General features: G+C 40.4%; 1 pseudogene across 1 annotated transcript in view; it reads left to right on the forward strand.

Moving 5' to 3' along the window:
- LOC306799028 overlaps nt 1-14,871 on the forward strand; it is an 83,477-nt pseudogene extending 68,606 nt beyond the window's left edge. Inside the window, exons 11-12 of the transcript in view lie at nt 1,789-1,876; nt 14,155-14,871. The product of the transcript in view is annotated as an uncharacterized misc_RNA (transcript). The remainder of the gene's footprint in view (nt 1-1,788; nt 1,877-14,154) is intronic.
- The last annotated feature ends 11,239 nt before the right edge of the window (nt 14,872-26,110 follow it).

Below are 26,110 nucleotides of genomic sequence, written 5' to 3' on the forward strand. Positions count from 1 at the left end.
TGGTAGAAAAATTTTCTTCAAATATGTGTTCCAGATCTGTACAAAAATGCAGAGGTAGATTCCCACAGAGTATCCTGCTTTAAATGGTATTTCATAATAAAGAACTTGGATCTAGTTCATCCATATCCAGTCCCTAGAATCTTTTGGATCAGGCAGGCATGTTTTCTTAGAATCATAGAGTCACAGAATCACTAAAAGTACTGAAGAACCTCACTGTAAGTCCTCTGCTCTGGAGTGCTAATAACACCTTGAAACAGACTAATCCTTCCTAGGAGACATTTATGTTAAAACTAGTAAATCCCTATAACATATTTTGTTTTGAATAAAACAATATTTTTGGACACAGAAATATGCAGCTGAAAAATTCCCAGCTTATACTTGGTGCTCCAGTCACAAAAGCTACTTGGTATGTTTATATTTTTTCTGATGCCCTAATGAAGATTAGTCTGCTCTCCTCTGAGTTAATCAAGCAACAAATTCAGCAGTGTGTTGCACAACTTTGTACCACTGTATTGATTCCTAGCTCCTAGCTGCAATCACAGAATAGGGCTAGCATGATGTTAAGTATGCTACAAACCAAAAAGATTTGTGGTGGTCCCCAAGATGTCTGTTATCAAAACATGTTAAAAGTTGAGAAGTGGATGGTATGAATGGAGTGTGTGTATGTGTGTGTGTGTGTAGCAAACAAATACTAAGATAAAAATGACAATTTAAAGTATATTGCTTATCAAGGCTTTATCTGTTTAATGCAGAAAGGTAAAACTCTGAAATTATATAATAATTTATAAAAATATCCATTTTAACATTACTAAGTCAGCAATAATATTAGATGTCTTAATGAACTCTAGAATGGAGTACTGTGAGCAAAGGTTTCACTGATGATTTAAAAGAGGACATAATCTTATGGCAGATCTTGTTTTAATGTAAATGATACTTAAGAAGGATGAGGGAAGCAACAACAGTCTACCTACTTGTATCTAAATAATTTTATTTGCTTATTTCAGGTGTTGTCTTGTTGGGTGCAAACTAGACAGTTCACGAGGTGTTCTTGCCAAGGACAAGGTCAAGGAGAGGTCAAGAAGAACATGTAAGATAGGTGATGTTTTTTAATGCAATATGCCAAACCTAAATCAGAAAACATCTGTGTGATGCTGCTATTGCTGATGGATGTTTAGGAAAGTCAAATGTGTGGTCAGCCCACTAATACTTTAGAATCAGAGCATATCTCAAGCTGGAAGGGACCCAGAAGGATTATCAAGTACAATTCCCTGTTCCCCACAGGACTACCTAAAACTGAACAATATGGCTAAGTGCATCTTCCAGACACTCTTGAATTCTGCCATGACCACTTTCCTTGGGAGCCTGTTCCAGTGACCAACCACCTTCTCAGGGAAGAATCTTTTCCTAACTCTCCTGATGCGGCTTCATTCCATTTCCTCGTGTCCTACTGCCGGTCACCAGAGAGCAGATCAGCACCTCCCACTCCACTGCTGTCCTTGGGGAAGTTGTAGACTACCATGGGTGCACCCCTCACCCTTTTTTTCTCCAAACTGAGCAAAAGCAGCAGCCTCAGCCACTGCCCTACGTCTTGTCCTTGAGACCTTTTACCATATTGGTTGCCCTCCCCTGGATACACTCTAATAGTTTGATGTCCTTCTTATATAAAGAACCCAAACCTACACAGAGTAGTTGTGTTATGATGTCTCTGATGCTAAAGCACTGTGTAATTGTTGTTTAAAATTTCCCTGCTATAATGAATGTAGTCATCTGCTCTAACTTTGGGTTAAGGCTGTGCATGCTGCTGGAGAACAAGCACATCTCCCTACTGGAGACAAATGAGTCTTTCTCCCCATCTCATCTGCTCTCCTATAAAAAGGTAACCTCTTTTCTTTCAGTTCTTTTATTGTTTAATAAGCAAATTTGGGTGATTTAGGATGAGTACTCCATGAATGAAGAGATTATGTAACATATGTGGTCGAGATAAGGAAGTTGATCAGGAGCAACTTAAATTTAAGGATGACCACAGACCTTACAGGGACAGATCTCATAAACTGTAATGCCACTGAGAGTCTGGAAGTTGAGCAAGACTGCTGGTAAAAAATTTCTTTGCTGAGATAGGCCATTCCAGTCTTCTCTTTCTCAATTCTTATGGATAGCAGAATTGTTACAATATTTAATTCAGTATGGGATAGCACCTCTCTGAATGATGAGTGTTTATAAAAGCTTTCAAACTTGAAAAGCATGTAGCATTCTTCCCCTTGATAGATGACCAAAGGATTTTTAGGAATAGTAAATTAAGCGTAGTGGAAGAAAATTTTAAGTTCCTAAGGCAAGACTAGTAATGTAGTTTTAGGAATTTATACAGGCTCAACAGGAAAGTCATCATGTATTATTGGAACTTGGTCTGCACATGGGAATGTGGCTGGCAAAATAATGTTAAGAAGGAGCAGGGCAGTTATGTATGATGAGGTGCCAGTACACAAATAGATATTCCTATGGAAAATGTCTGAAGCTCAGCTGGTGGCTGATACCAGTTTTGCTGCATTTTTCTGCACTATGTGATCATGCAATTACCACTTAGTATGTGAATTTTAACAGCATGAAAAACCTCACCCCTAAGCCAATACAACTGACATTGTCTTAATAGAGATACAGTTACAGTAAATGAAAACAAAAATTTGTAACTAAAGAGTGCTCTAATTTCAGTTGCTAATTTAAGCCTTACTGGCAAAAGGATTAGAAAAGTGTGGACAAGTTCTGCTGGTGTAGCTCTGCTAGAAGGCTTTTTGTAGGAGTAAAACTGGGAATCTTTTGAACCTTGGGTTCTAATGTGCTGCACAGAAGGAAAGAGAAATGAGTTCTTGCCTTTTGCAGATAGCGGTGGAGAAGCTGCCCAACCATGCTGCTGAATGGCTGCACTACAGATCCCTGGTATCAGCCACTCTTCATCAATCTGGTAAGACTGAAGCCAACTCTAAAAACAAACATTTCCTCCATGAACAATGTGTTTGTTATATTTTCTCATTTGTTTATGATGGCTGTGTCAGCCGCACTGATTTACATAAACACTGCCAATCCTGGGACCTTACATTCTCAACAAAAGTAGCTGAGTACAAACAGCATTCCGAAGTTTTAATTCATATTGTATAAACATAACAGATGTTGATAAAATGAGCCAAAAAGAAAATACAACAAAGGAGACCATTTCAAGGGGGCTTTTGATTAAAATACATTCCAGATTGACAAAATGATACAATGTTAATGGAATAGATCATTTAAATGTCATTATTTGGCTCCTACAGTCCTATAAAGCAAATATAAAGCAACACTTTTGAGATTTAGACTCCATTACAGTACAGTGCCTATACATCAACTTATAAATAAAACTATATTTCTTTTTCCTTTCTTTTTTTTTTTTTTTTTTTCCTTTTAATCCCTGCTATAACATCGCCACATTTATTTCCTAAATACTGTACTAAAATACTGGGCCCAAAAGCAATAATAAGTTTGGTATACAGAGTAAGGCCTAAAATAAACACATGATAAACAAAATAAATGCAGTTTCTGCCTCAGTGAATTCCCAGTCATTGGAACTGAGATGGGTGACACTGAGAAATCCAGCTCAGATGCCTAATTCAGTTGGGTTTTCTTTACAAAGATATAAAACCTGCTCCTGTTTATTCATGTGTAAAAATGATGGGACTACATTTGAGATCCATCTGGTCTAAATCCCTTGCTTTGAGAATAGCTAGAAGGAGAGAAAATTTGCAAAACCCACAATGCATTATCTAGTTTAGTTGAAGTGTTTCCTTTTAATAGATGGGGAAAGTGAGGTGGAGAGAGGACACGTGGCTTTCCAAAGTTCAAGATCAGGTCACACCTGGAAGTAGAAGCCAGCTCAAGCTGAGGCCCAGTCCAGTGCTTGTGCCATTGGGCCACACAACTTTTTTATTACAGGAAACCTATGGGACTCAATTACCTTTCATACTGATGTGATCCCTGAAGCATCAAAGTTTAGTATCCCCTTCCACACCTTGTCATTATTACTCATGGAAACTCTGTTTTTAAAATCCACTTAAATATCCCCGGTGAGTTTCCTGGGTGTAATGATTTCCTGTGGTGGTGATTTCCACAGCGAAATGACATGTGGTATAGAAAGAGGAAACCTCTTTATTTTTAATTTGTTTTTCTCCTTATGTCTTTGAATGTCTTGTCTGTTCTGTAAATAAGAGAGGGAGACAAGATGTGACCTTCTATGCTGTGCATTTATTGTTGTTGTTTTCTTGTGTCTCTGTTTCAATCTTCCTCTGTCTGGGGAAACATACAATTGGGAAGCACAATACACCTTCTATGACAGAACTGGCCAAGTCACAGGGCTAATATTGTGGAATTATGAGAAAAATAAAGTCTTAGTGAACAGCTACATGCTCTTTAAAGACCAGCTTTCTTGACAATAAAATGTTCTGGAGCTCTGCTCCTATCAAGAAACCATTAAAGCCTTCAAAGTTTTTAGTCACCAGAGTTTAGTACTGGTAGGCCCTCTTCTTCTCACATCATGTGATTGTTTCTCTTCCTTGCAGCTTATGTTTCTACATGAATTGATTTTTATAAGCATGTACTGCAAAAGATTATAGCAATAAAAAAAAAATTTAAAACTTAATAAACATTGGGGTCACTGACTATTTTCAAGTAAAATCTTAGACCAGAAAAGTCTTAGACTTAGAAAGTAGGCCTCAATTTTGCTTTTCCACATTGTGAAATTTAAGTACATTCCAGTCATAATAATTTATTTAGACTGAACCTTATGGTTTACAAAAAAATAAAGTTCTTTTACTATGGTATTTCCTGATGTTTTAGGTACAATTGAGGATGTGAAGCAGGGAGACAATCCTTGCTCTTATTGGATCCTGTAGAACCTGCAGAACCAAGTGTTTGGGGTGATCAGCAGGAAGGATTTGAAGCCTTTCCTGCTGGAGAAGAGGCTCAGGCTCCAGCTGGCACCACAGAGCACTGATGCCCAAGAGCAGCCCATGGATTCAAGGCCATGCATGCCTTCTAAGGCTTTGCCACTTGTTTTGGAGCCCAGGTTCTTCTTCAGGAAAACATTCTCAGGGCTCTTCCACTTGATTCCTTCCAGAGAAGACAGGTTTAAAAGGTGTAGTAACTTGACCTGAGAGATTGTAGCCCCAGAGCTGTGTCCCTTCAGCTGCTTGGTGACTGCAAAATTCATTAACTTAAATGCTTGTGAGACAACATGAGAATTCACCTGTTTATGGAAGGCATAAAATAAGATGTGAAAGACAGATGTCAAGAATGCTTTTGTCATGCTGTGTCTATGCCTCTTGAAAAATATCATAACTATCAGCAGCACTCATGTTGGCAAAGCTTTTCAGTGAAGACTAAATCTTCAATCTCTGATTATCTACCTATTAAAAATGAAAATGTTTCAGATTTCCTCCTATGATTTTGATGTTAAATACCAGAGGGATTCCCACATATTTGGACATTAAAACAAAACATGTATGAAGGAATCACTGCTCTTAGTGTTACAGTGAATACCAAGGAAAACTAGTAATAATTTATTGGTTATAAAAACTTGACAAAATTCCTGAAAGTGAATTTCTGGTATTTGAATTATGCAGCTCTGACTATCCTATAAATCAGAGATTTGTAGGATGTTCTCTAGTTTTCCCTTTAGGAATTTGTCTTTATTATTAATAATGTTGTTCTTGTAGCACCAGAGAGAATGCACAGCACTTTAAAACTAAAGAGTCCAGTCAATGCATATAACTGGCAGCCCAGAAATGCTCAAAATCACATGAGACAGGCACTTGAAATGGTAATTTAAAATGTGTCATATGCAGGAAGAGAAATGCTCTGCAAATCATCCATCCAGGAGATATGGACATGGATGTTTATTTAAATCCTGTTACAGTTTGCAATCTTTTGCTCATTAGAACACTAGCAGGATCATTGTCACTAATGAGCCATGCCTCACCTACCTGGAAAATGCCAAATTATTCTTGAAGGAATTAGGGTTTTTGTGATAGCAGAACTATTTAGAAACTGGTGATTTCCTCTTGAGACAGTGAGAATCTCTTCTCTTGATAAGCAAATCTACTCTTGGGAACATGGTGCTCTGCAGGGCTGGGAGTTGGACTCAATAATCCTTGCAGGTCCCTTCCAAGTGAGCTTATTCTGTGTGGTTCTGGGATTCTGAAATCTGAGTAACCTTGCCATGAAGTTGCATTTTTGGTTCAAAGCCCATTGCTGATTTCCTTTTCCTTGATTTATTGAGTACACAGAGTGTCACCTTTCTAAGACCTGAGTAATGAAATTTTTTTTTGCTTACCATGTCTGTGGCTAAATGACTCAGTACAAATTGTACTTGGGGTGTAGTTTGCAGAGTATGAGAGCTTGAGACAGCCAGAATAACAGTAACTTGTTACACAACTTTGAACTGGTCACTTAAATGCTTGGCTTATTGTTTACTCTGCCTTTAAATTTGGAACAATGATGTGAATCCACCATAGATACTATAAAGAGTATATGTAGGAAAGATATTATAAGAATATAAACTATTTAAGAGTATTTTGGGCTGTCCAGTTGTAAAAATCATAGCAGGGCTGCCCTTCCCCCCCCCCCCCCCCCCACTTTTAGTATAACTGTGATTTCTAAGCAAAAGTTTACACAATTTACATAGAACTTCTCATAGCTGTGTTGTGAACTGGGTGGGGCATGGCAAGCTGCGTTTTTCCATACATTATTATGTATCTAGTTTTATTGCTAGATGAAGGTTTCTTTGTTGGTTTAGTTTGGTTTTAGTTTTAGTTTTGGTTTTTTTTTGTATTGTATATGTGTTTGTGAAGACACACAAAAGAGAATTCTTCCCAGGACTGAAAGGAATGTCTCCTTTATATTATGGACTCCAGTGACATACCCATCGTATCACAAATCATAATAGCTTAATACATACAGGAAAGTGAAAACATGAAATTGGTAGGAAGTTTTTCATTAGTATGTCTTTCTCAAGGTCTTGATATAGAAAAGGTCTCTAAGGAATCACAGTAACAAGTAGTCATATCATTTGACTCTTAGGCACAAGATACTTTTTTCTTTTTGTCTGGTAAATGTTCTGCAGTTTCTCCATTTATTTTGAACTAAAGGCTACATAGAGCAAATACGCTTAATAAGATACATTCTATCAAATTTTCACCATTTTTAAAATCCAAACTTCAGTGACAAAGGGGTTCACAACAAAATTCAAGTCTTTGGCATTATTTTTTGCCTTTACTACATATCCATATCTTTCATCTTGCTCTCCATTATGATGATGTTTTCCTAATAATTTCTCTCCCTCTTAAACTGAAATGTGTCTTAAAGCACAGGTGGACTGAATTTTAGATCTAGGATTGAAGTACAATCGTGCAAAATTCCCAATTCAATTAGGAAAACTGCCTTCACATTAGAAACACTAAACCATCTATGCATTACATATCCTCATGAGTGAACATAAACTGCAGTGAGAAGTTTTTTCTAGCGTGCAGCTTTAATGTATGGTTTTACAGGTATCCTGCAATGTCCATTATGTAACATTAGTTGTGTTTTTCCTATCTTGTGATACTTTCATACTTTAGAGTTAATTGCCCAGTGTTTTTAAACTGCCTGGTTTATCACAGTGGAGAACCTTTCAACATTGTTGCACAACGGATTCCTTCTTACATTTTTCAAATGGGATTTTGTCCTTTAATCACATTTATTTGCTGACTGTGAACAGAAAAACCTAAAGGAGGGAAGACAGATGAAGAAATTCTTTGTATCTACTTCATATAAAAATGATGACTTTAAGGATTCAGGGACCAGCACTGCTAAAGGTACTGGGTAATATGATATCATACCTCAAGGCTCAGATAGCCTTGAGCCAAAAATCTAAATGCTAATGGAAATGTAGCTGTGCTCTGCAAGAGTACTGCTTGGAAAATCACTGATGAGGAAGTGCTGCAAAATGTTACTGTTGTCTCTGCTGCCCCTTTTCACATAGCTTCAGCTAACAGAGCTGTCAGTGTACCTCTGGTGATTATGAAATCACTTAATGAAATGAAGTGTAACCAGCTCTCTACTAAAATAGTGCTTAATTAAGTGTGACCATCAAGTGATGGGAACCGTAGTAGTATACAAGGGAATGCTTGTTCATTCCTGAAAGGCCTATTAAAGTAAGAGGAAATATGTCATCAGCACAGTTGTCTGAATGTCTAACACGGTACGGCATGAGAATGCCAGCATCAGAGTTCAAACACATGAGGAGTTACAAACCAGAATTATTTACACTATGCGATTGTAATCAATGCCTAGACACTTCTGAGGAGCCAAAGCAATGAAATGGTTGACTAACTTGCAGTATCTCATTAAACTGGTGAATTTTGTTTGGCAGAGATCACAGATCATAGACTCAACATTCTGCCACTGAGGCTACACCCTGACAGTAGAGAAATGGGGAGGAATTACCAGCTTCTGCATATTTTATTTTGAAGGGTTACAGAAAGGAATTTGTAATTTTGTGCAGCTTACATTTGCAAAGACCTCTGTACATGTGAAGTCCCAGAGCTTCTGCTGGGGCTTTGCTATAATTGCCCCTCTTATCTGCTGGAGCTGAGATGTGGGATATGAAGTAGTCTACTGAGGACTGGAAAATGAGTCTGTGGCAGAACTGGAAGAACTTCATACTCCTGACTTCACTTCTTCTCAGTAATAATTTCTTTGGTGCAAAGTCAACCCAAAGGCTAGCACTAAGAGAAGGCATGGCAAGCTGTGTGACTCCCATGTCCTCTCACATTTTGGCAGTTTTGCCACACTGAAGTGTTTCTAGTGTGATAGGGCAGTCCCTGGTATACAGAGTAAAGCCACCCATGCAACAGGGAGGGTTGTAAGGACTGCCCCTGTGGAGCAGGCACTGTAGTCCTGTAAAAGTTCTCTCTGTCTCATTGAGAATGCATCCTGAAAGTCTCCCTAAGACATGCAGGGCCAGCACAGCAGAGGATGGGACCACTGCTGAGTCACTGCATTGCACATGCACAAGGTATGGCTTTCTGAAAAAGCATGAGATGTAAAAAAATAAATAAACAAAACTGGATATCTCTGGTATGTATGTATATGTATAGATGTGAACATGTGCATATATGCAGGTTAAAAAGCCTAACCCTTTTGTAACTATCATTTGTAATTTAGAAGACAGTCAAAGCACTGGATGAGGATACATATTTAGTTTGAGAGAAAAAAAAAGGAGGAGGAAATAAATTATGTGTATCTGGGGCTTCATTATCCTACAGTTATACAGGCCACTACTTATAGAAACCTTTTTAATCCTTAAGGGGTAAGCACTGGGATAGAGATTAGTGTTGGTGCAAATTAAGGGTTGAGAGCAAGACATAGAGGTAAAACATACAGAATCAACTGCCCAAGAAAGCAGTGTCTTGCAGGATATACAAATAAGAAGTATTGCTTTTCTCATATGACTACCACAGCATAGAACTTAAACACTGCTCACAAAAATGACATGACATTTTTTAATCAGCCTGGGCAGGTTGTGTCTCTGACAAGGATCTTTCTTGCATGTTGTCTTTAAGGTGAAGAACATTTGAAAACATCAGCTCTTTGAACTTAGAAAGCTGAGTTTCACAGAACCACAGAAGAGTTTACACTAGAAGAGTCCTCTGGGGGTCATCTAGTTCATACCCTGCTCCAAGGAAGTCCAGCTAGATTGGATATCTCAGGCTATTCAAGCCCTTTACACCCTCAAAGAAGGAAAACCTACATCCCTTACTCCAGTATTTGACCATCTTTATGGTAAAAACATTTTCTTATAAATTAGTGTTTCCCATGTTGTATCTTAAGTCTGCCTATCATTGGGCACATGCAGGAAAATCTGACTCTGTCTTATCTGTAGCCTGAGGACAGGTAGTTTCTGCAGTCAGGTCTTCTCTGAGCCTCCTCCAAGGAGAATGGAGTTACCTCTCTAAGCATCTCCTCATATGCCTGTGCTCCAGTCCCTTGACCAGTCTGGTGTCCTGCTGCTGGATTTTCTCCAATATGTCAATGTTTTCATTGTACTGTGGAGACTTCTCCTCATCCCCAAATTGACTTGTGTAGGCATCATGCTAATCTTCTCTATCATTCAAGTTTTAGCATAGATTCTGCCAACAAAAGCATGATTTCATTAGAAGATAAGCCAGAACATTCATTTTTTTAAAGGAAGAAACCTGGGGACAATGGAAATGTAAGGATTTTAATCCATTGCTACCTTTCCCTCTATAAAGCAATGTGTCCTTACATTCTGGTCTTTTTCTCAGCCCACAGTTTTCAGTGGCTTTCTGTACTAAATGGAAGCCTTCACAATTCCCTCTCAATGTCCTGAGAGAAGTATTTACATCAACTTAGGCCTTTGGTTGTGATGTCTCCTCTGCTGAAGGGTCCTACTCCTTGTGTGTTTCACCACTCTGTCAAGATTTGTTCTTCACTCCAGAAACTTTTTCCCCGAAAAGTTGCTCAACTGCTCTTGGAAAAGCACAATTTCCTCCTCCTTCTTGAAGATGCCCCCTGAGTGCAGCCACATTGTTGTCTGCTGTCTCCTGAAAGGAACATAATGTCTATTAGCACAGAGTAGCTCCAAATGAAAAAATTAAGAATTATACACTCAACATGTTAACAGAAACATCCACAACATTGTTATGAAAAGTTATTCATTAGGGTCTGGCTGTGATTTTGGAAATTACTCAGGGTGGTTTTGTAACAGTTAAAAACTGTAAGGTGCTGTGTGTGAGGCTTTGGGGTTTGGACATATTTTTCCACGACTCTTTACATTTGTCAGCAAGAACATACAGCTCCTTTGACAGTAGGACTTGGGTGGGCCGATGGCTGCTGGATGCTGTAATAGGAGGTTGGCAGGACACAGAATGATAAACTTACTTGTCAACAGCCTTTCTGGCTTTCTTAGGACAGACTGAGCTTTGTACCTCTGCAACTTGTTTCCCATGTAGTCCCTGGTAATTTTTTTGTATGGGTTAATTGATTTTGTATTTGCTTGCTGCTGTTATTTTGTCTGTCCAACATGGAACCCTTCTCAGCCACAGAAGCTCATTTTGTATCTATTACTCCCTGCTTTGTTATATTGCTTCCCTCAGCCAGAAAGAATTCTTCTTAAATTGTTTGCATATTGGTGGCAACAGAGATGGAAGGCCAAATAAAATAAAGAAGAGATCCACAGAAAATGTTGAAAATGGGGTCCATCCAGTGTGTGGCATGGAAAATAAGGCTGCGAGCACCACTAAGGGTATCTCCAGTTGGGTGACCACAGCACTGCAAGCCAGAAGAGTTTACAGAGCACCTCAAGAGGAAGGACCTGTGGCTCCATCTGTGTTCGGTAAGGCCCTTTCTCTGAAAAGCAAGCTACTGGCATAGGTGGAGGCCAGATCAAGGCAATCTGCAGGGCCCTTTTGGCCCCTCTGTCTGCATTTCCTTCCTAAGAGTCCAAATTATTGTGCAGGATTGGAGGTGACTAAAGTTTCCTATGTCATGGATTTGGGATATTGCTAAGATAGGTGCATGGACCAGCATGCTAAAACTATTCTTTTGTACTGCAGGCCAGATGCCTTTAATGTCTCATCAGTTCATAGTTCATTTGTGGCTCTCTCTTCAGTATTCTGAGGACTTGCTCTTTCTCATACAGCACCTTTTTATTTCCTATTAGTTGTGTATTAGTTACAATGCAGTTGTATTACAGCATTTTTCCACAAAGAATTTCACTGTTATTTTCTCTCTATATTTCTACCCCTTCCCTTCCCTTCCCTTCCCTTCCCTTCCCTTCCCTTCCCTTCCCTTCCCTTCCCTTCCCTTCCCTTCCCTTCCCTTCCCTTCCCTTCCCTTCCCTTCCCTTCCCTTCCCTTCCCTTCCCTTCCCTTCCCTTCCCTTCCCTTCCCTTCCCTTCCCTTCCCTTCCCTTCCCTTCCTTTTGTTTTCTGTGGGACATCATTTCTTCACCCTCGCTACTGACTGTTTTGCATAAAAAACCCCATTTATTTGCAGAAATTTAGGACATTTTGCTTGCTTTACTTCACAACTAGGATATTGGCATAAAAACTGAATCACTTTTTATCTCCCCTTGTTTTCCCTTGTTCCAAGGTATTTTTTCCAGACTAGTGCAAAGCTTAGAGTGCTTCTGTTTTTCTTTTTAAAACAGAGGGCTCTGAACTGCCATTGCCTGGCACTGCAGGTATGATCAGTGTGGTTGCATTTCTTGCTCATTCACTGGGCTCAGAATACATCTCATTAAGGCTATTCAAGGCAAGCTCACAGTTTGCTGGGATTGAGGCACATACCCCAGTGAATGTCACCTTTTTTATTAGAGTTTTGTAGACTTGAGTGAAGCTGGGTAGAGCTGCATAAAAGGTCTCTGCAGAAATAAACAGAGCAGATCAGGGGCTAAGTGCAGTTTTCCCATGTGATTTATATATTTTAAGATTAGGCTTGGCATTTTGCAAAATGCTATTTGAAGTTGATAATTAGGTTTGCCTGAACAGACCAAAACAGACACAACTAATTGGTTGAGATTATAGCCATAAGATTGTGACCTCTCACAGTGAAATCTCTCAATGTATGTTCTTGTTTAGGTCTGCTCTGTGGTTTTTCCAGAGTAGGCAGATAAAGACTGCACCGTATCACTGAGATAGTGAGGAATACTTCGGGGAGGATCATCCCTATCTCAAATCCACTGCTAATGGGAGGTTTCTTTACTGAATATCTGTCTTCATTCTACTTGTATTTTTGACAGGAGGAGTACTACCAGGTGACTTTTCAACTTCTTATGAATAAAGCCGAATAGGAAGCCTTTTTTACAGCATCAGTGCATTGATAAGTACAAAATAGTTTAATTAAGTCTCACAGTCCATGTAGTTACTGGCAAACCTGATTCATTTTATGAATAATTTTACTTGGATCTCAGTGAGAAAAATGTTCTTATTAACAGTATGAGCAACAATTTTCCAGACAAAAACATGGAGGAGGGAGAGTACCTATAGACACAGTCTGGGGGGGGGGGGGGAATGTGACTTCATTGCACTTCACACGATAAGAGGGTTCACTTCAGGAGCTGGTAACAGGACGGAGACATGAAAGGCCAGGCTGCAGGAAATGGGGATGGTGAGTCAGGAAATGGCAGCCTTCCCTCCGAGTCATCCTTGAACCACTGCCCTGGTGTGCTCAGAGTGGGAATTAGCAGAGATGCTGTTCCTTCAGAAGAGATTTCAAACTTGGGTCGTGACCATTTGATGTTGTCAAGTGTTACGTGCAGTTTCTCCTTAAGAGCATGGATTTCAGCTCCCGCATCTGCTCTGATCCCGGGCGTGGGTGGCTGCCTCTGCTCTCTAGCTGTCCCTCTCTGCAGGGGCAGATATTCCATGCTCCTGCCTGGCCTGGCTCTCTGTCCTGCTGCTGGGAGCCCTGTTTTGCACCTGCCTTGCTTCTTGTCAGTCACTGCATGGTGACCCAGAGGTGTCTTGCACGCTGCTAAACAGCTCTATTTACCTTTTAAATACACATTATTCTGTAACACTTGATTGGCTTATCAGAAGCAGAATATGTATCTGACAGGGGGCCAATGGCAGTATATGGTGGTTACATGGGCATTTACTAGAAGGGTACATGGGTGAATTCCTTTGTCAATGTCTGCAAGTATCTAAAGCGGGGGGCCAAGAACATGGGGCCAGGCTCTTCACAGTGATGACAAGCAATAGGACAAGAGCTAATCGGCAGAAACTGAGGCACAGGAAGCTCCACCTGAATGTGAGAAAGAACTTCTTTACTGTGCAGTGACCGAGCACCGGAACAGATTTCCCAGAGAGGCTGTGGAGTCTCCCTCACTGGAAATATTCCAGAACCATCTGGATCTAATTCTGTGCCATGTGTTGTAGGAAGACCCTGCGAGAGCAGGGAGTTTGGGCCAGATCTGGTCCATTCCAAGCTGATCCATCCTGACTCCGTGATTCCGTGACTGGGCGGGCAGAGCAGCGGGGCCGCGGCCGGCGGTCAGATCGCAGCTGGGCACAGGCACCTCAGCCGGAACGCGCCGTGCTCGCACCTCTCGCTCGTCGCTGTTAATTGACAGCCGGGGCTACGCTCTGTGCCGCATTACGGCCCGGAGGAGCCTGAGGCAGCGGGGCTGGCGGGAGACCCCCGAGCGCAGAGCGCCGCCGGGGCGGAAAGGCGCCACCTGCTCCCGCCCCCCGCTCCCGGCAGACGCCCGCCCGCCGCCTCCCGGCGCCTGGGCCGCGGCCCCCGCCGGGCCCGGAGCTGCCGCCGGCCGCCCGCGGCGGCGCCGGGCGGGCCCCTCCGGCGGGGGCGGCAGCGGCGGCGGCAGCGCCGGCAGCGGCCGCAAGATGCCGCCCTGCCCAACGCCTTGGCGGCCGCGCCGCGCCGCGCCCGCCGCCCCGGGCCCTGCCGGCCGCCCGCGGAGCGCCCTCCCCGCTGCGCCGGGCCCGGCCGCGCCGTGCTCCGGAGAGGCGCCGTGTCCAGAACCTCACAGAGCCGCAGAGCTGTTAGGCTGGAAGGGCTCTCTGGAGGACATCCAGTCGAAACCCCCCTGCCAGGGCAGTGTCCCCTACAGCAGGTGACACGGGAAGGCGTCCAGGTGGGTTTTGAACGTCTCCAGAGGGGGAGGCTCCCTGGGCAGCCTGTTGCTGCCATCCTAAATGTAAAGAAGTTCACAGAGCCACGGAATGTGCTGAGTTGGAAGGGACCCCCGAGGACCATGGAGTCCAACCCCATCCCTGCACAGCACCATCTCCAAGAGTTACACTGTGTGCCTAAAAGTGTTATCCAGTGACTTTTGAACTCTCTTAGGCTGGTACTGTGACCAGTTCTCTCAGGAGGCTGCTCCAGTGCCCACTCTGTTGCAGTTTATGGTCATTGTTCCTCATCCTGCCTACTCACCACTGAAAAGAATCTTGACACCATCCTCTTTGCACCTGCCTTTGAGATATTTATATCATTAATGAGATGTCCTCTGTGTTCTTTGGCTCAACAGACCGGCTCCCCGAGTCTCTCCTCATTAGAGATGCTCCAGCCCCTCATCGTGTCAGTGAAATGGTTCTATGGGGCTACAGGCAGGTTGGGGGTGGCTGCTAGTGAGGCTGGGTGAGGCTGCTAAATTCAAGCACTCAGGACCCTGGTGTTGGCCAGGATTCATCAGGCTTCTTCAGGGAGAGCAGAGCCACCAGCACTGCGGTTATCTTACGGTGACAGAGGGATAGGTGCCAGTAACTGAAACCTAAGCACTCTGTTAATTACAAGTGATGATCTCAAATGTTTTTTTTTCAAGACAAACCAAAACCAAACAGCAAGTGACTAGATGTTGAATTTCAGTACAAATTAACTGTGTTGCCCTTTTGAACCTTTTGGTTTTCCCTCATTGAGCATTCTCCTTAAAAGAACTAATACATTGACTGCATGATTTCTGGGAGCAAATCTGTCTGAAGAACACAGCCCTGTGCTTTAACAGCCGAATGACTGTGTGCATTCATTGGGGAAAAAGTCGAGAGCAGTTACACCACACTTCCAGACTGGGTCTCAAGGAGGCCAAGGCCACTGAGATTTTGGGACTATTCATATTTCCAAGCCAGTTTGAAATACAAAATTGTTTAGAATCTAAAGGAATGTAAACAATTGTCACATGTAGTTGTTGGGGATTTTTTAGGAGAGGGGTTTGTATTACTTAAAAATTGCTTACAATTGCTAATTTAGCATCTGCATGGAATGCTGTATTGTCTGGACTGCTGTATTTGCAATCAGAGCAGATAGCAGAAGCACAAGCACTTCCTGCACAGCTTCTTGGCTGTGACCTGGACTGACCCCATGAACAGCAAGTCAGGGTGAGCAGTGTTGGATGTGGATGCTTTCTTCTGTTATTACTGGTGTGTTAAACCTAGCAGAACTGCTTGGCTACTTGGCTGAGCTTGCCACGTAGTTCCAGCTATACTGTAAACATCTGTCTGCCAACTGACTGAAGCCACTGTGTTCATTTTGTGTGGGCTACTGAGCAGCTGTCAGATGGAAGTGACTTGGGTTATCCCATGTCTTAACCAATGTTCTAAATTCAAGAGGTTCTGAATGCCTTTGTCCTTGCCTGACTTACCTGTTTTTTGACTAGATCCTTCTGAGCTATATGTTTTCAGTCCCTTAGTAGGCCTTTAAATAACCCCCAAAAACATGTTGGTTATCACCCTCCTACAGAGCTCAAGTAAATTAGACAGGAGTTCATTTGATCTCTATGGATCCACTCAGTTCTTCTACGCATCTCCTAACCAGTCGAGTCCCATCTCTTAGAGATTTTGACAGGATGCATTATGCTGTTCAAGGTTATGTCTGGAAACCATTAAGCTACAAAAAGGGGATTTTCAGGACAGTGGTACAAGAGCTGAAGTTGCTGAGAATTTTAGTCTATCTATTTTATTTATTCTATTTTATTCTATGGACATGTGTGTTGTTTTCAAGGTGACAGTAGGGTGTGACTGAGAATACCTGAGCAATGAAATATATTATAGACTTGGAAGTGTTTGGTTTGGAAAAAGAGTGCTTTTCACAAATGTTAGTATGCGTTTAGCACTCACCAGGCCTTCTGAACTTAAATGAGAATTTCAAAACACTTTATCCTGCAAATCAGACTGTCCATGTGTATGAAGGAGCCTAGGAATGTTAATGCTGAAGTTAGAGAAATGGCCTGGTTGAAGAGATCATCATACAGATGGTTCAGCTTCAGGACATGAAATTTGGGATTTATTTGGCTGAATACCCCAGAAGGGATTGTTAACTTCTGTGTGACTCATCCAGGCTGTCTGAACTTCTCAGATTGAAGAAATGAAGCAATGAGCAGGTTCAAATATGACTGAGCTTCCTGTCTTGCTTTTAACTGAAGGAGTTTAGAAAGAGCTTTTTCATATTCTGCTGATCCACATTGAGTTCAGTGACTGGGCAAAAACAGGAGAGAAAATGCTGGTTGTGAGATGCCATTCTTGCCAAACCTTTTCAGCCTCCAATGAAGGCTTATTTTGGCAGAAATTTAAGCAATGGTTTTTGGACCATTTTTTATTTGGGGAGGCTGATGAGAAAGATGCTCCTCCCCAGACACTGAACCATAAATATTTGACTTTTATACAACCAAAATTCCTGTGAGTAGACACGGAATAAGTGACAAAAAACCTGAGCATTTACCAAACCTGTGGAATTCATTTCAACTTTGCCAGGTGTTTGGCTGTAACACTGTGAGGTCCCATATTTAACAGCTCATATACTTTGCCAATAATATGTGAAGTGTTTCATTATCTTATACACTGTAGCTGGCACACATCAGTTTGCAGACAAAGAGCAATGGTTTATGATATTTGTGGATTCCATGTGCAGTTGTAGGCATGAAATGATGTGTGGTGTATGATAAGGCAAATATATAAGAATGAAAGAGTTCACATAGCAAATATAAGATACTATCAAGTCTCTGATAACTAGAACCATAAAGTGCTAAGTAACATCAGTACTTTGATTTTTGTCTTCTTTTATAATTGCTCAGAATAGAAAACAAATAAGAGGCATGCCTTCAGCTCACCCAAGCTGTTCAAGGAGTACTTGGGGCAGTACAATTTAGTAAGAGCTAATTTATTCTGAGACTGCAAAATAGCCAGAGCTTTTTATGATATTCATCCTAAAGGCCAAATATTTCACAAATTAAAGGTGATTGTCCACCATAATTTAGATGGACAAGCTTATGGGACCAACTGCATATCCACTTCAGTTCCCAGTGTCCAGTGAAGTATTTCAATCAATATTGAAATAATTACTGCAAGATTCTGGTTGTAGTTTTATGGATTTTTTTTCCCCTGTGGTGTTTTCACTGTTTGCTGAGTTTTAATCTTTACAGAAAAAAAAAAAAAATCAAACAGCTTGAAACTTTAACCTACTTCTAAGTAAATCTTTGATTGAGCAAGTTTTTATTTTGTTGCTTTGCAGCATAGCAGTGTATTTAAGTGTGCATTTCTTTACGTATAATAAACGTTGTGCTGAGGTAGGGTCTAGGGATGAAAAGCAACTGCCTATTTACACCAGCAGCTCCCTAGGCATGGGAATCTTGTGTGTTGCAAGAGTGGCGAGGTTTTCTGTGGCAGTGCTTGCAGCAGCCTGTGTGGTCTGCCCTGCTGGCCTCAGCAGCCCGTCTGAACTGGCAGGGGCCAGCAGCCCCGGAGACCTCGGTGCCTGGTGAGCCCTCCACAGCCCACCACCGAGCCAGGGGCTGCTCAGATCTGCTCTGTCTCACCAGCTGCAACGCAGAAAAGAACAGTTATGGGTGTCCACAAGAGCGAGGAGGAGAAAGTTTGACTGTGAAAAGCAGAACAGGGAGCTTCTTGCTTTCATGTCTTCTTCAAGGGCTTTGGCAGATTGTGTGTTTTGTGGTGGTTCTGCTGCTGCTTAGGACCTCTGACAGATGCGCTTTTTTAAGAGAGCTGGTGAACCTTTCCATGTGAACAAGAAAACATGTCATTTTTCTGATTCTAAATTTCAGTATTTTTATTATTCCCCACTTTGAGGTGTCTTTGAAGTATGGGAAATGATTTAAATAAGATTTTTATTGTCATTTCTAGTGAATTTTCTGTGCTGTAAACACTGAAGGAAAAACTGAAAGGCAGTCCCATCTCTTGTGGGACTGGAGTCTGTTATTAGTCATCTGACCAAGAAATGAGGACAAAAGTAACATTATTAATATGTATCTAAATTAGTAAATTATCAGCAACTGTATGAAGTTTAACAAAGACAGGAGACAGATTGTGCGCCTGGGAGAAGGCAACCCTGGATGCACACACAGACTGGGCAATGAGATGCTGGAGAGCAGCACTGCAGAAAGTGACCTGGGGGTCCTGGTCACTGGCAACTTGAACATGAGTCAGCAGTGCCAGGCACAGCATCACCAGCCAGGCAAGGGAGGGGATTGTCCTGCTCTGCTCTGAGCTGGGGCAGCCTCACCTCCAGTGCTGGGGGCAGTTTAGGTGCCACAATATAAAAAAAAAATATTAAAGGTATTGGAAATTTCAAAAGGAGATCTGTGAAGATGGTGAAGGGTCTGGAGGGGAAGCAATACAAGGAGCAGCTGAGGTCTCTTGGTCTGCTCAGCCTGGAGAAGAGGAGTCCTTGCAGTCTGAAACTTCCTTGTGAGGGGAAGCAGAGGGGCAGACACTGATCTCTTCGCTCTTGTGACCAGAGAAGAACTTGAGGGCATGGCCTGAAGCTGAATCAGGGCCTGGTAGATTGGCTATCAGGAAAAAGTTCTTCACCCAGAGGGTGTTTTGGCACTGGAACAGGCTGTCCAGGAAAGTGGTCTCAGCAGCAAGCCTGACAGAGTTCAAGAAGTGTTTGGACAGTGCTCTCAGTCACATGATGTGATTCTTGGGCTTGTCCTGTGCAAGGGCAGGAGTTGAACTTTGACAATCTTGTGTTTCTCTTCTGACTCAAGTTATTCTATGATTCTATGATAACAGGTGATCAATAAAAATGCATATTAGAAGTTGTCTGAATTCAGTAGTTTCTTACCAGAGAAACAGGCAGTTCTAAGAGATCCATGTTTCTCTTTGTGTTTAAAAGAAGCAAAACCTAAGAAACTTCCAAAAAGCCTGAGTGTTTTGAGGAAAATGATGGAAATAAAGCTTTCCACTGAATGTGTCTTATCATGCTGACACTTTTGTGGCTAGTCTCACCTCTAGTGACTGTACAGATATAGTTCCTTCATATTCCTGACAGGACAGTTATGAAGCCCTTTTTCTGGGACTGATGATGTAAGAGAAGACCATAGGATTCTGATTCCTGTATCAACTTTCTGCATTTGCTGCTTAAGCTCCCTTTCAGGGAAACGACCTTATTTGGAGAAGGCAGCATACACAGATCCAGATTCAGCAGTGTTTTCTGGCTGATATGGCAAAACACAGTTTTTATTCTCCCAGCTTCCACAGGGGAGTTCACTATTTTTGATTTTATCTCAGTTGTCTGGACTCTCCCTACAGTGGACAGACAGAAGCTTTCCACAGATATAAAAAATGATCCCCAGTTTGACTATGGAAATCTGTGTTTAAAACAAGCATTGATTTAGAGAGGTCTTAAGAGTGCCTTAACTATTAGTCTGTCATCTATTTTTTGCAATAATTCAGTATTGTCTAGCTTTTAGTAGTAATATATCATGATTAAGATGTTTATGTAGGATAAGGATAGCAGAAAAATTCTGAGAAGGCTTGCTTGTACATTTCTGAGAAGACTAATCCCAAAAGTGAATCAGTTACTGATGCTCTTTTAACAAGATGGGAAAACCAAATTATACCTGTTTGGGCTATGTGCTCTAAATAGCCTTTGAAAACATGAGCACAAGGTAAATTATGGTTATTGTTAGTGAACTGGTGTTTTAATTTTGAACTGCATCTTAAATGAGTGAAATGTCAGATGATTATTTTCTAACAGTGATCACCTGTACGAAATTTCATTAAAATACTTGTGAATAATTAACAAAATTAAATCACTGAAATTTTATCAAATCTTTGCCTAAGACATGAAGATCTGCAGATGCAGTCTTCATGAAGTGGAACAGAAATAGAATACCATCTGCCTAAAACATGAAACTGTTCAATGCAGAGAAGGAAGCGAAAGTTTAAGATTCCAAGAATTTGCGATATAATTTCAATATTTGTTCATCTTTTTTTTTTTTAAGACATTCCTGCATGTAGAAGTAATAAGGCTTGTCCTTATTTCAGTGTACATTATTTTAGGTCTAGGAGTGCAGAGTGTGAAAATAAATTTGTCTTATGTTGCATTTTAATCAGGATAAAATGGCATTTTTAGAGTTGGAGAGTGCACATAACAAGATAAGCAGTGCTGCTTCAGCACAAATTGCATGTATTGTTAGAAAGAGGTATGTACTTAGCAAGCAGATGTCAGCCTTAAAGTTATGGTGGAATTGTAAAGCGTTGGTGTATACTCATTATCTTTTACATCATTCTTAGAACCTTTGCACACATGGTTCATGCTCAAGAATTTAATTTCCTTAGTTTTATATTTTTTGCAGTCTTTAAAATCTGCCATATAACCAAGAAAGAGTATAGTCAATTAAGAATTTCATAAAACTTAGTTTCTCGAGAAATTATTAGAAAAATGAACATTTGTATCAACATTTTATTTACACTAATGTCCTCTCATATATTGTCCCAGTTCTCCACTGTTACTGGGAATTCTATATGCAGATGTCAAACAGAATTAAGCTTTCATGAGCAGATAATTAACAGATAAATGTATTATCTCTATGCTCTATAAATTAGATGATGTTCTTAAAGAGTGGTTTCAGAAGCTCTGGTTATGCTTTTTTCTAAAGCAAAATTTCATGTTCTTATGGGGTTTTGTATTTTTTTTCTTAAACTGAATTTATACTTTCTGAAAACACCAGCATGCTTTATGGTGACTGGTGATTTTTTATTTAAACTGGTTCTATACAATGCCTTGGAATATTCTTATATGTCAGTGTAGCTTGGAAATATGATCCATTTCTTGAACTGTAGCTAATAATGCTCTGGACTCTTACTATTGTAATGGTGTTAATTCTTCCCAGTCTCTGTTTTGCTGGTCTGGCTTGCGCAAAGAGTTTTAAAAGGCCAGGAACCTAAGACCACCAGCATTGCAGGGAAATAACATCTGAACAGTTCCCAATCCTACAGTCTGCCCTCCTGCTGCTGAAGAGCAATAACAGACTTGATTTGGGTTTATTTGTGGATGCCTATTTTATAAAAAACAACAAATCAAAGAAATAAATCAAGGCAGAACTTATAGGGTGTTTTATCTGCTTTGTTTTGTTGGTTGCTGTAGCATGACTGATAGAAGGAAACACACTTGCTTCTGGGAACATGTGTAACATTATTTTGTTTATTGTGGTACATTTCTGTCATTTTGTTTATATACTCAACACTTTCTCCCACCTTATTTTACTTTTTTCCTCACAAATCTGCAGATTTTATAGTCATCAGTTCTTCTTTTTTTTTTCTTTTTTTTTTTTTTTCACCTTGGATCAATCTTGCAGATCCTGTTGAGTCCTTGCTTTGGAAAAAAGCCTTCATTATTTCAACAGGTGGTCTCCTGGAATCACCTCTTAGGTTTTGCCATGTTGAGTGCATGATGTCTTTTAGAGAGCTGAAGCTGAAAACACTGTGCTTCCTTGTCCTGGTACAATGTGAAATTGTACATCAAAATATTTATCAACAACCAGGATGTCCAGAGCCCCTCTTTGAGTCTGTTCTGTTACTGAAGTTTCATTGAACTATATACATGATGAGAAGAGCAGTAAAGAGAGACTGCAAAGTCCATGCCCTCCTCTCAGAGGCCAAAGAAGGAGGCACAGCAAGGTAATTTGGGACAGAGTCAAACAAGTCCATTATTAGTTTTTTTGTGTTCCTGCAGTAGGTGAAAGGTTCCTTCTTTATTCAAGTGATGTAATGTGGAGATGTCCTGTGCACATATACCCATAATGCATGTGCTGTAGGACTGGGGGAAATGAGATCCTGTGTTTGCCTTTATAGCCCAAATCTGCTCTGTTGCCAGCTTCATTACTAGTTTCCTTGAATGCAGAAGCATTTCTCTTTTGCAGGTGTTTTGCTAAAATTATGTTTCATTGTAAAGAACAGGTCTTATCCTGATTGTAGTTTTTTAAATCCTACATTCACTGGTGTAATCGTATAAGCAATTAATAATAGCCAAACAGTAAAACAAGATGTTTTTGATTGGGATTTAAGTTGTTGAAGAGTCCTTTGCTGAGCCATGCAAAACACTTCAACTGTGTGATCGTTTTAACCATTGCTAATGAAGTTGGCACACCCATGATATTGTTTTTGGCATTGGTACCTAAAGGACTTAGTGAAGCAGCTGGAGGGTTTGGTTGTGTTCCACATCTCACAGCGTCGTGGGACACTGGGACAGTAGTTGCTTCAGGGAAGCAAGAGAAAATCGATACTGGAATCACCAGTGTTCATCTTCACTCCCACTTTGATTCTCTTCTGGTGTCTTTTAGCTTCTCACTTCTTTTCCTCAATGCAGCAGCAGGAGACCATCATAATTCAGTATGTGCACAAAAAATAGAAATACTAAAAATAGCTTGATTGCCATTTTTAAAGTATATATCTGAGGAAAAATAGGTAATACTTTAGGGCTCTTTGATAAAGTGGTTTTACAAAATCTAAGTGCTGGACACTTAAAGCTAATCAGGTTTAACCTGGGAATAAACTGAAAAATAAGTGCAAGCTAAGTAGTTAGTAGAAAATTGCTAAGGTATATAGTAGACTGTCTATAAGGATGCCTTTAAAACAAGATATCTAAAAGATGTTAACTGTAAATCAACGAGAAGTTACAGTCTGTGTGATCAGAAGCCCAATCCAAATGGAGATGGGGACTTCTGTCGAATTTCTAGGTTGTACCACAGGAAAGCAGTAAGGAAAAAGGGAAGTTGTTTCTTTTCAAGTGACTAATACCTTCCGAATTTTCTGTCAAATAGGCCAAATATGGATTGCAACTTGACAAGAATAATGAACGTTTAAACTCTGTGGGGTTTTTTTGCTATATTTCATTCTTAACTAAAGAATAGGCTCTCTTCAAGAAAAACATGATAATGATGTCTAACTGTTAAAATGTGCTGGTTAGCACTTTAGAAAGACTTTCCTTAGGTTGTAGTGTGGGAGAGGAAAGCTCTTTCCCTCTCTTTTCATTAAATTGTCCAGGTCCTGACCTCAGGCCTTACTGTTCAGAAACCAAAGAGTTCACCCTTTCTTTGCTTTCACTGTCAATTCAGGAAGCAGGAATAAGGGATCTCCAAAATTATGCCAGTGATGTTAGTATGGGATTTTGCTTCCCTTCCAGCTAGGAAGGATCTAGCCTCATCCTAGCTGGTACTGCTGGGATGGCTGCAGGACTGGACCTGACCTCTCTCACTTGTAGGGAATATAGGCAGAGCTGGCACACTGCCTTCATCAGCTACACTGAAGTGCCCTAAATTTATTCAGCCCTCTGGAAGCATCCTGTTAGTGTTGGGCATATTTAGAAGCTCAGAAATTATATTAATATATATATGTCAGTGTATGTCAATAGGTTGAAGGACCAAAAATAGCTGTAATATTAGAACAGAAAATGCACAGGAATGACAAAGTAGTTTGCTGGTGGATAAGTAGCTTGGTACATTCAAATTCATGTTCAAAGAAACTAAATAAATTAACTGTAATGTGTCTGTGGTGTGAATGAAAAGAAATATTTTAGTATTGTGGTTACAATATTGATTACTTGCTTGGACAACTAATAATGAATGTGACATGATAAGAGAAGATAAAAATTGCAATAATAATGAAAAACTCTGTTTCTATATAGGAAGTACAAACATCATATGAGTGTATAAGACAGAATTTTTTTTTTGCTACACTATTAATGAAATTTTAGATTGAATGGCCACAGAAGAAGCAAGAAGAGAAACAGCTTGAAATTTATGTCCAAGTTCCTGTGCCAGACTTCCTAAAAGGTGACTGTCAAACAGTCAGTGCAGTAGCGTTTGTCATGTACTGAAGCTCAACATTCTTGTGGGTGTGAAAGAGCCAGAGAGATGTCAAATAAAACTGAGGAAATCTCTCTGAAAGGAAATTAAAACAGGCAAAATGTTAAATTCCTTGAAATGTCATGAAGTATGAGGGATGGGTTTAAGGTCTTCTTGAGAAGACCCCTGTGAAAATTAGCTTTGTTCCCCTGTGAAAATTAGCTTTTAAACAGATCAGAGAAGAATAAATGAAATGGCATAATTGAATATGTGGAAGTCATTACAAATAAGGGACATAAAGAGGAGAATTAACTTTCCCAAGATACATGCCAAAACATAGGAAGATTTTGAAGAAATTTATGAAAGATAAAAATGTATATAAATTCACTTTTCTATCTCAAACACTTTAGAAGTTGAAAGTCTACTTCTGTATCTATAGAATATGGTCACAGTGTGATAGCAGTGTACTAATGTTCACTATGGAGGAGCTTACAGCTATTGTAACATTTTTCAGGAGGAGAGGAAAGAAGATATATTCAAATTGAGGCAGAATAGTTTTAGGCTAAGTATAGCATAATTTTTATATTATTCTAAAGAAAAGCACTTCTTTGTGAGTAGTTTAAATGATACAAATATGAAATTGCCAGATTGTTAAGTGGAATATGCATCCTAGCTGTTTGGGGGTGGAAAGTGGCTGTTGTGTTGCCAGTCTAGAGTCTTTGGCTTTGTGGTAGGCAGATTTTTAGAAGCTAAGTAATAAAGATTAGGTGAGAAGGCACAAGCATATGCATTACAAAAAATTGACATTATGGTTTTGTAACCCTGCCTCGCTGTTCTACCAGTTTTTTTGAAGGAGTTAATGTAGGCTGGTTGGATGCTGTATGTTGCTCCAAGAAACATGATCCAAAGTCATCACCATTCCTCTTATAAAATTATGATGTTGTTCAATAAGTGGGAAAGTTCCCTTCTCAGAATGATGTGAGAAGTAAAAATTTAGCTTTGCACAGTAAAGGGTTTTTCCACTAAAGTCTTATTAGTTTGGTCTGCATACATGGGCCTATTCCTGTATTTATGAGAGGATGAAGGACAAGGTAGGCTTATTCAAGAAGAAGGTCCTTTACAGGTCAGCAGAAAAAAATGTCATAACACTTAAAGACTGAACTATAAAGTGGCAGATGAAATTCTATGTTAATAAATGCAAAGTAATCCACTCGGGGTGGAAAGCCAGCTGTGACTGTATGTTATGCAGTGCTAGACTCCACATAAGCTGTTGTATGTTTAGGGAAGTTGCCTTGAAATAGTTGCAGGCAAGTCTATGCAAATCTTAGCTCATAGCCAGTAAAAAAAGCTAAGTAAGTTTTAGGAATGAATAGGAATGGGACAGACAAATAAAGAGAAAACAGCCCTGACTTTGCTTAAATGAAGGGTAGATTTCTTGTTCTTTGTAACAAGGCAAGTAAATAGATGTGTACTAAGGGTTATTATACAG

This window comes from Erithacus rubecula (assembly GCF_903797595.1).
Source record: "Erithacus rubecula genome assembly, chromosome: 3".
NCBI classification, from domain to species: domain Eukaryota; kingdom Metazoa; phylum Chordata; class Aves; order Passeriformes; family Muscicapidae; genus Erithacus; species Erithacus rubecula.